Consider the following 10,429-nt stretch of genomic DNA (forward strand, 5'->3'; position numbering starts at 1 on the left):
TTGTTTTGTACGAATGAGGAATGGAAGATAAGAGGGCCTAAACGTTCATACAATTCAAGTTTGAGTTGTTGGAATGTTTAGGTGTTTCTTTGATTCTCTTTGTTTTGTACCATGAGGAACTAAACCCCCTTGGTTAGGGGGTGATTCGAATATATGTTTATGCTTGCATTTTGATTTGAATACTTCTAATTGCGTTTTATAAGTTGTGGATTCAATTTGTTTAACCGTTTGATTGATAACTTATTTATGTATGTTTATTGAGAGTGCACGCTTAATTTTCATGCATGAATATGACGCTAGAATATAAGTGAGTTTCACCTAATAGTTATGAACTTATATTCACAAGTAGTGGAGGTTGCTTATAAACAATCGCGTTAAATGAATTCTTGGCATAAGTTTCATGCAATCCATAGTAACGAATGCCTCGTCAACACTTATAATTTTCATAGAGCGTAATGATTCTTGCTTGTATCTCTATTATGCAATCATGTAGGGGACTTGTGGGGAATGTTTTGAATTGTTGTATGCGCTAACCCATCCAATTCAATAACGTTAGGAATATTTGAAGGTTAATTAGTGCATCACGGTTAACCCGGGGTGTTGAGTTTCATGGTTTATTGAAATGCAATTGGAAATCATTTTATTATGCAAGTATAACATGTATGGAGATGAACCCCTTAGCTAGCCTTCATTCCATTCAAATTCTATCACACATTCACATTTACATTTTGCTTTAATTTGAATCTGTGCATTTTAGTTAATTTTCGTATAAATCTAAATCCCCCTTTACTTTAATGTCCAATTTAGTTAGAAAGTGTTTTAGTTTGTGTTTATGAGTGTTTTGATTCATTTTATTTCCCAATTTCGTCCAAATTCACCAAAGTGCTCAAAACTGCCCAGAAAGTGATTTTAAGGCAGTTTTGAGTGTTTTGGGTGATGTTTGAGTCTTTTGGTTTGTTTTAATGTTTTAAGTGATTAGTTTTACATTCTTTGAGTTAGTTTAGTGTTTTATATTGTGTTTTTACGTTCTTGAGTCAAGTTATTACTTAATTTCGTCCAAATTTGTGTTTGTGCTCAAATCTGCCCAGAAAGTGGTTTTTAGGCAGATTTGAGTGTGTTTGTGTTGTTTTGAGTCTTTTGGTTTGTCTTAGTGTTTTAAAGTTTAGTTTTGCATTCTTTGAGTCTAGTATAGTGTTTCATATTGTTATTTTACGTTTTTGAGTCAAATCCAAGTGGTTAACAATCCCTCCTAATCCCCGGCAACGGCGCCAAAATTTGATGCGAGATTTATACGCACACAAATTAAACCCTCTTTTCGTCAAATTGTAGTATATTTATAAGTAGGGATCGTAAAATTTGATGCGAGATTTATACGCACACAAATTAAACCCTCTTTTCGTCAAATTGTAGTATATTTATAAGTAGGGATCGTTCTTAACCGGGGATTAGGAGGGATTGTTAACCACTTGGATTTGACTCAAAAACGTAAAATAACAATATGAAACACTATACTAGACTCAAAGAATGCAAAACTAAACTTTAAAACACTAAGACAAACCAAAAGACTCAAAACAACACAAACACACTCAAATCTGCCTAAAAACCACTTTCTGGGCAGATTTGAGCACAAACACAAATTTGGACGAAATTAAGTAATAACTTGACTCAAGAACGTAAAAACACAATATAAAACACTAAACTAACTCAAAGAATGTAAAACTAATCACTTAAAACATTAAAACAAACCAAAAGACTCAAACATCACCCAAAACACTCAAAACTGCCTTAAAATCACTTTCTGGGCAGTTTTGAGTGTTTTGGGTGATGTTTGAGTCTTTTGGTTTGTTTTAATGTTTTAAGTGATTAGTTTTACATTCTTTGAGTTAGTTTAGTGTTTTATATTGTGTTTTTACGTTCTTGAGTCAAGTTATTACTTAATTTCGTCCAAATTTGTGTTTGTGCTCAAATCTGCCCAGAAAGTGGTTTTTAGGCAGATTTGAGTGTGTTTGTGTTGTTTTGAGTCTTTTGGTTTGTCTTAGTGTTTTAAAGTTTAGTTTTGCATTCTTTGAGTCTAGTATAGTGTTTCATATTGTTATTTTACGTTTTTGAGTCAAATCCAAGTGGTTAACAATCCCTCCTAATCCCCGGTTAAGAACGATCCCTACTTATAAATATACTACAATTTGACGAAAAGAGGGTTTAATTTGTGTGCGTATAAATCTCGCATCAAATTTTGGCGCCGTTGCCGGGGATTAGAAAATTTGCTAATCCCTTGGATTGTTTTATTTTCGTTTGTTTTTATTTTATTCCAGATTCTTAATCTTGTTTTGTTTCTTGTTTTAGGTACTTGTTTATGACTCGGAGTTCTCATCCGATTCGTGAACATATCCTGGAGTGATTGGGTTCTTCGTCCGGCTGCAAGACGTAAAAGAAAGCGCTACTTGGGAGGCAACCCAATGATTAAAAAAAAAAAAAAAAAAAAAAAAATTTCATATATTAAATAAATTACTAAACATGGAGAAAGGTGGTGCTTCACAAAGGTTGTTTACGTGAAGCCCCACTACGAGGCGTCGAAGCGGAAGGCTTTGAAGCGGAAGGCATCGGAGCGGAAGGCAACGGAGCAGAAGGCATCGGAGCAGAAGGCATCGGAGCAGAAGGCATCGGAGCGGGAGGCATCGGAGCTAGAGCATTCCAGGCCTCAATACTTGGCCAAGCGCTGGATGAGCCAGGAAAAAGGTGCCTCTGGAGGAAAGACGAAAACCTTTGACGGTCACTGTGAATCCGACCTTCAGACTCTTGCAGCTCATCAAGCTTCCTCTTCATGCCCGTCGAATAGTTGTTGGCAAGCACGTGCAAACTTCTATTCTCGTACTTAAGCTGCTGGATCTCTTGCTTAAGTCTTTCCACCTCTGCCATCAATGATTCCACCTGACGGGACCGAGCAAGCAGGCGTTGGCCCATGTTGGACACAGAACTCGCACACTGAACACTAAGTGCGAGGGACTCTTGAACGGCCAACTCATCGGACCGTCCTGACAGCAGCCTACTATCTTTTGGAGTGAGGAGGTTCTTAGCTACTATTGTAGCTGTTGTGGCGTCCTGCATCACGGAGTCTTCACCTGTAAGAAGACCGTTAGAAGATAAAAAAGAAGGGCGCCATACGTTACCTTGACGCGGCGCGCCCGTATCACTGCTAAGGCTCAATTCCAAGCTAAGGTTCGATGAGTTTGCCATTTTTCAAAAGTGTTCAAAGAGAAGGGATGGAGTTAAATTTCAAAGGGCCGGAGTCGATTTTCAAGAATGGGAAATCTTCAGAGTGTGTTTGTTGTGGTGATCGATAGCTCAATAAAAAAGCCAAAGCGACGCGTCCACCGATTCAAAAAGCCGGAATTTCCGGCGTAATTTAGGCGACGCATTCTCAGCTTTTCAGAAGACGTGTTCAGACTTTGTCAAAAGATTTCTTCTTTTCAGAAAACACGTGGAGGCCATCATCACAACTACACATCTTTAGCCGACAAGCGCAAAGTTCGGCGACGCTTTCTCTGCTTTTCAGAAAACGCGTGCAGCTTTGTCAAAAGGAGCCGCATCCGCACTACTACGTGTCGTTCAGAAAGCAAAGGGGCGTCGTTCAGAAATCGAAGGGGCGCCTGCTCAGAAATCGAAGAGGCGTCGTTCTGATATCGAAGAGACATTTGTCGACAAGGGTAAAAGAACAGTACCACCACTTGATATTATCTCTATATATGTCGACCTTCGTCTTTTATGGCAAGGCAGACCTGAAGAAAACGCCCAACTCTCCCTCACCTCTGAGGGCGCACTCCCAGCAAAGCCTTTCGAAATACTCAATTCTTTCTTCTTCCCCAAAGATGATACCAGATGCCTGGAGTACATATGACCCAGGAGGAAACGGCGGATTGAAGTGTGCTGATTCATTCACCGCTTCTTCAAAAGCAAAGGTATCTCATATCATCAAGGTCAAAAGCAAAAGTATCTCATATCATGCTCTTTCCCTGTCTTTTTCTTTGTCCTTGTTCTTACTCGCATGGCAAAGTAAAAGAAGCAATCAGCCGGCACTTGGAGTCAGTCTTCCAATCTGGAGCCAACTGCCTGGAATCTATTCCTGATTGCTTACCTAGCGTTGCTCTCGAGTAGTCATCTTCAACGGTTGATACACTTCCGGAGAAGGGACCACTTCTGCAAAGGGGAGCGAGTAAGGCAAGTGAAAATGATACATTGAAGCATGTGGAGACAAACATAGGCTGAGTTATCCTCCAACCCTTTTCAATACGAATTGGAAAGATTGAACAAAGAAACAGACCAAAGGGGTAAGCTCAGACCTTCGGGGAAGACCAAAAGAATCCTGCTGCCCAGTTCAACAGTAGCACAAAGGAAAATCAATGATGGGCGGAAACCAGTTCAAGAGTAAGCCTGTGGAGTCACTATGATCAAAGCCTCAATGCAATTACCAAAGAGAAGAGGGAATTTACACTCCATAACCAGATTTGCGTCCCTAAACTCTTCTCTTTGTTAATTACATTCTGCCATGTTTAGTATGTTTAAATTGCTTTTTGTGTGCTTACTTATGCTTAAAACATTGAGGACAATGTTTGATTTAAGTGTGGGGGGGTAACTAAGTATATTTAATTCAAATTCGTGGGATTTTATCACCCATAACTTCAAATGTTGTTCCTTGCTGTTTTAAGGTGTTTTTAAGTTGTTTTAGAGTGTTTTAGTATGTTTTGTTTTTATAACTCCGAAAATCACATAAAAATTTGAAAAACATGTTTTAAAAAGCCTAAAAAGAGTGTTTTGAGTCGTTTTTGTGTGTTTGTGTCTTAGGGTACCTTCCAACACAATGATAAGGATTTGGTTTGTAATTGCATGACGGTTAAAAAGAGTTATAAACATAGAGAAAAGTTTGATTTACTCTTGGTATATGCTTGGATATGGTTATAATGTATGACTTCACATGCAATCATAAAAGAAAAATTCGTTTTTGTAACATGCTTGAAGGAAGGAACTCAAACAAACGCTACATCCCTGTGAGACTCGAGCCATTACTTTCTTTGGAGAGTTATTTTCTGTGATTCTTTGTTTTCTAAAGTTGTTGCATGATCTCATTATTCCTTGCTTGGTTGCTACTTAGAATGCAATTGTATCATGATAGAACTAAATGCTAGAACTTATATCCGTTTCATTCAAAGCATGACATTGAATTGCATAATATATATCAAGATGAAGTTGTGTTGTTGCCACCATAGCCAAATAGCCTTACTTCCCATATTTCGTATATATTAGTTTTAACCTCGTTGAGCCTCGTTTAGCCTATTTTCTTTGCTAACCACATCACCCCTTACCTAGCCTAGATTAGGACCATTCGTACCCTTGTTCTTGAAGCATAGTAAGCATGACGGATAATGAATTCCTTTTGATTAATATGTTGCAGAAAATAAGTGTGGGGGAAGGGATTTTTGTGTGTATGTATGTGCCTAAGTCTTAAAGGAGGCACGGGAAAAAGAAAAAAAAAATGTGAAAAAAAAAAAAAAAGAAGAAGAAAAGAAAGAAAAAGAGTGAAAATAAGTGAGAATGGACTCACAAGTGTGATTGTTGAAGAAAGGGCCCAAAAAGTTTGAATATGGCCCTAAGTTTTGTGTGACTTTCCCTTGGGTGTTCAAAGTTGACTTCTGCGTTCTAAAGGGAATTCTAAGTGCCTAATTCAATACTTTGCTCACTATTGCTTAAAGAACGTTTGTTTTCCCTATCCTTTCATTGTTAGCCAACTCCCCAAGCCCCGTTACAACCTTTGACTTCTATCTTGATCGTTATGTGTTCAATAATGTGGAGTTTGGAATTGATATGAGCTTATGGAATCACTGGTTCTCGTTCTAAGTAGTAGCATTCAATTCATGAGATCATATTCATGTCATTGTCGTAAATCCAGAAAATGCTTTCTTTGATATAACATATGTGAGTGTTAGAATTCATATTTACATCAATCTTCTCACATATAACTTAGTGTAGGGAGTGTAGTCAGAAAATCTGTGTGAAAAACGAGTGCATATCTTGTAAGGATTTGAGCAAATTCTCTAAGGCATGTTACTACATTCAAAACATGGTTTTAAATGCTTAATTGTGAAATAATATGTGGTGACTATGATTAAGAATGTACTTAAGTGTGAAGATGACTAAAATCTATGGGACTAATGATTTTTAACTTGTCATGTGCATTGGAAATCCTTGAGACGATTGTTGGAAGGTTTAGGTTGTGTTTTTCTTGTTCAGTGTCGTTTTGTTTTTTATTTCTTTTGTTTTGTTTTGCTCGAGGACTAGCAAAAGATAAGTGTGGGGGTATTTGATAGGAGCATATTCATGCGACTTAAATGGCTTGTTCTCGTGCATTTACGTTATGTTTCTTTAGTTATTTTAGTACTTTAAGCTATTTTCGTGTGTTTGTAGGTCCAAAGGGCTAAAGGAGCAAAAAGATGCATTTTGGAGATTTTTGGAGCACTTTTGGCCTAAGGATGGATAGCTTATGCTTGGAGCCAAAGTGTTGGACGAAATTGAAGACCTAATTGGAGCCAAAGTGTTGGAACCTTGTTCTCTTTAGTTTTAGGACATTTAAACCTTTCCTAATCCCAATCATGCCATGCATAACACACATCCATTCTAACACATTGTCATTGCACATGCATTTCCTTCATTAATTAACCCACATGCTCCCATTACTTATCATAACCACATATCATATCACTTATCACTTATCATCATCACTTTATCATATCACTTATCACTTATCATAACCACTTATCACATCATAACCACATATCATATCACTTATCACTTATCACTTATCATCATCACTTTAGCTTTAATTCACATGAACATTCACTCACCACAAACATTTCACATGCTTTCCTATTCAATTAAATCAGCCACATGCATTCATCATCATAACCTAGCTGTCATTCCACTTCATTGCACATGCATCTTCAAAGAAATCAGATTTCCATCATATTCACATGCATTCATCATCATAACCTAGCTGTCATTCCACTTCATTGCACATGCATCTTCAAAGAAATCAGATTTCCATCATATTCACATGCATTCCATCTTTTAATTTAATCACATGCACATTCACCTTGCTTTGCAGAAAATCCACTTCATAACATATGCATCTTGGCAGATTTCACATGCACTCATGCACATTCACCTTAATCATTCACATAGCTTTAATCCACATGCATTTCCACCTAGATTTCCACCTCACAACCACCAGAAATCAACCAAAAACGTGCATTCCCTTTCATTTCTGTCAAAACACATGCATTTCCACCCTTTAATCACATGCACAAACAGCCACATGCATCTCCCATCACCATTTCAGATTTCCACCAAGTTCCTAGCTGTCATGTTCCCCCCATTTCACCTATAAATACTCATTCATTCATTCTCATTCATACACAATCCATTCACCACAGAAATAAGGCCTTTGTGCCAGAAATTCACCCATTCCAAACACTCTTCCATACACTCATCCATTGCAGAAATGTAGACCATCAAACTCCCTTGTGCCATGCTCTCCCTTACAATCCAAACACCATCCTTCCATTCCTCCACCACTACCCAAACCATTCACACCATCAAACTATCCTTAGACCTTGTGCTACAACGAAGAGGAAGAGAAGAGTGCCTAAACGTTCATACAATTCAAGTTTGAGTTGTTGGAATGTTTAGGTGCTTCTTTGATTTCAATGTTTAATTTCAATACTCTTTGTTTTGTACGAATGAGGAATGGAAGATAAGAGGGCCTAAACGTTCATACAATTCAAGTTTGAGTTGTTGGAATGTTTAGGTGTTTCTTTGATTCTCTTTGTTTTGTACCATGAGGAACTAAACCCCCTTGGTTAGGGGGTGATTCGAATATATGTTTATGCTTGCATTTTGATTTGAATACTTCTAATTGCGTTTTATAAGTTGTGGATTCAATTTGTTTAACCGTTTGATTGATAACTTATTTATGTATGTTTATTGAGAGTGCACGCTTAATTTTCATGCATGAATATGACGCTAGAATATAAGTGAGTTTCACCTAATAGTTATGAACTTATATTCACAAGTAGTGGAGGTTGCTTATAAACAATCGCGTTAAATGAATTCTTGGCATAAGTTTCATGCAATCCATAGTAACGAATGCCTCGTCAACACTTATAATTTTCATAGAGCGTAATGATTCTTGCTTGTATCTCTATTATGCAATCATGTAGGGGACTTGTGGGGAATGTTTTGAATTGTTGTATGCGCTAACCCATCCAATTCAATAACGTTAGGAATATTTGAAGGTTAATTAGTGCATCACGGTTAACCCGGGGTGTTGAGTTTCATGGTTTATTGAAATGCAATTGGAAATCATTTTATTATGCAAGTATAACATGTATGGAGATGAACCCCTTAGCTAGCCTTCATTCCATTCAAATTCTATCACACATTCACATTTACATTTTGCTTTAATTTGAATCTGTGCATTTTAGTTAATTTTCGTATAAATCTAAATCCCCCTTTACTTTAATGTCCAATTTAGTTAGAAAGTGTTTTAGTTTGTGTTTATGAGTGTTTTGATTCATTTTATTTCCCAATTTCGTCCAAATTCACCAAAGTGCTCAAAACTGCCCAGAAAGTGATTTTAAGGCAGTTTTGAGTGTTTTGGGTGATGTTTGAGTCTTTTGGTTTGTTTTAATGTTTTAAGTGATTAGTTTTACATTCTTTGAGTTAGTTTAGTGTTTTATATTGTGTTTTTACGTTCTTGAGTCAAGTTATTACTTAATTTCGTCCAAATTTGTGTTTGTGCTCAAATCTGCCCAGAAAGTGGTTTTTAGGCAGATTTGAGTGTGTTTGTGTTGTTTTGAGTCTTTTGGTTTGTCTTAGTGTTTTAAAGTTTAGTTTTGCATTCTTTGAGTCTAGTATAGTGTTTCATATTGTTATTTTACGTTTTTGAGTCAAATCCAAGTGGTTAACAATCCCTCCTAATCCCCGGTTAAGAACGATCCCTACTTATAAATATACTACAATTTGACGAAAAGTGGGTTTAATTTGTGTGCGTATAAATCTCGCATCATTAATTTAAGCGGACCTAATTAACCCGGGGCGTTGAGTTTCATAATTTATCGAAAGACCAACTGAGAATCAATCTTGTATGCAAGTGTAACATGTGTGGAGAAGAACCCCTTGGCTATTCCATCATCCATATTTTCATCACATTTATATTTACGTTTTGCCTTTAATTACAATTTGTGCAATTTAGCTAATTTCGTCCAAAATCAATCCCCCCATATTTCGTTTAAGTCTTAGTCTTAATCTTTCTTATTTTTAGTTTTGAATTCTTCGAGTTTAGTATAGCATTTTAGTTTGTGTTTTTAAAAGCATTTTGAGTCTTTTGATTTGTTTTAGTGTTTTAAAGTTTAGTTTTACATTCTTTGAGTCTAGTTTAGTGTTTTATATTATGTTTTTACGTTTTTAAGTCAAATCCAAGTGATTAACAATCCCTCCTAATCCCCGGTCCAGAACGATCCCTACTTGCACCTATACTACAATTGTCAAAAAGAGGGTTTAATTTGTGTGCGTATAAATCTCGCATCAAAATTTTGGCGCCGTTGCCGGGGATTAGAAAATTTGCTAATCCCTTGGATTGTTTGTTTCTGTATTGTCTTTTAGATTTAGTTTTTTTTTTTTTTATTTTTTTTATTTTTTTATTTTTATTTGTGTTTTGTTTGTTAAGAACAAGATGGCACTTAATAATGCTTCTCTTTTGTCACAACTCATGGAAAGGTCCCAAATGCAAAGAGTTGATATATTTAATCTTCAATCAAGGAATAACGTGTTTTCGAATACTTACAATTCGGATTGGAGTGATCATTCAAACTCTATGTGGTGGGAACCTCAAAATGCTCAACAAGGAGGATATTGGCAGCCACCACAACCTCATATTCAATATGCCCAACCAAATTTAAGTTCGTCAATAAATTATAACCAAAAGCTTGATGAATTAATTTGTTTGGTGCAGGGCTTACAAAATCAAGACAATGAGGCTCAACAAGAAGGATATTGGCAGCCGTATGAGGAGTTCTATTCAACGCCTATGCAGCCACCACAACCTGCCCAAAGTAATGTAGGTAATTCAAATGATAATGATACGATTTTTCAATTACTTACTACTCTGGAAAAGCAAATTGGGCAGATAGCGGAGTTCGAAGGACAATTTTGCGACCAAGGCGAACTCCCTAGTTCAACCATTGCAAATCAGAAGGGAGAATTTGAAACTGCCAAGGAAATCATGTTGAGAAGTGACAAGGAGGTTGGAACGGACCCTCAACCATCAAAATCAAATCAAAAGGAAGAGGAATACACCCAACCCACGGAAAGGGTGGAAACA

The sequence above is a fragment of the Pyrus communis genome, chromosome 13, assembly GCF_963583255.1.
Source record: "Pyrus communis chromosome 13, drPyrComm1.1, whole genome shotgun sequence".
In the NCBI taxonomy this organism is placed as follows: domain Eukaryota; kingdom Viridiplantae; phylum Streptophyta; class Magnoliopsida; order Rosales; family Rosaceae; genus Pyrus; species Pyrus communis.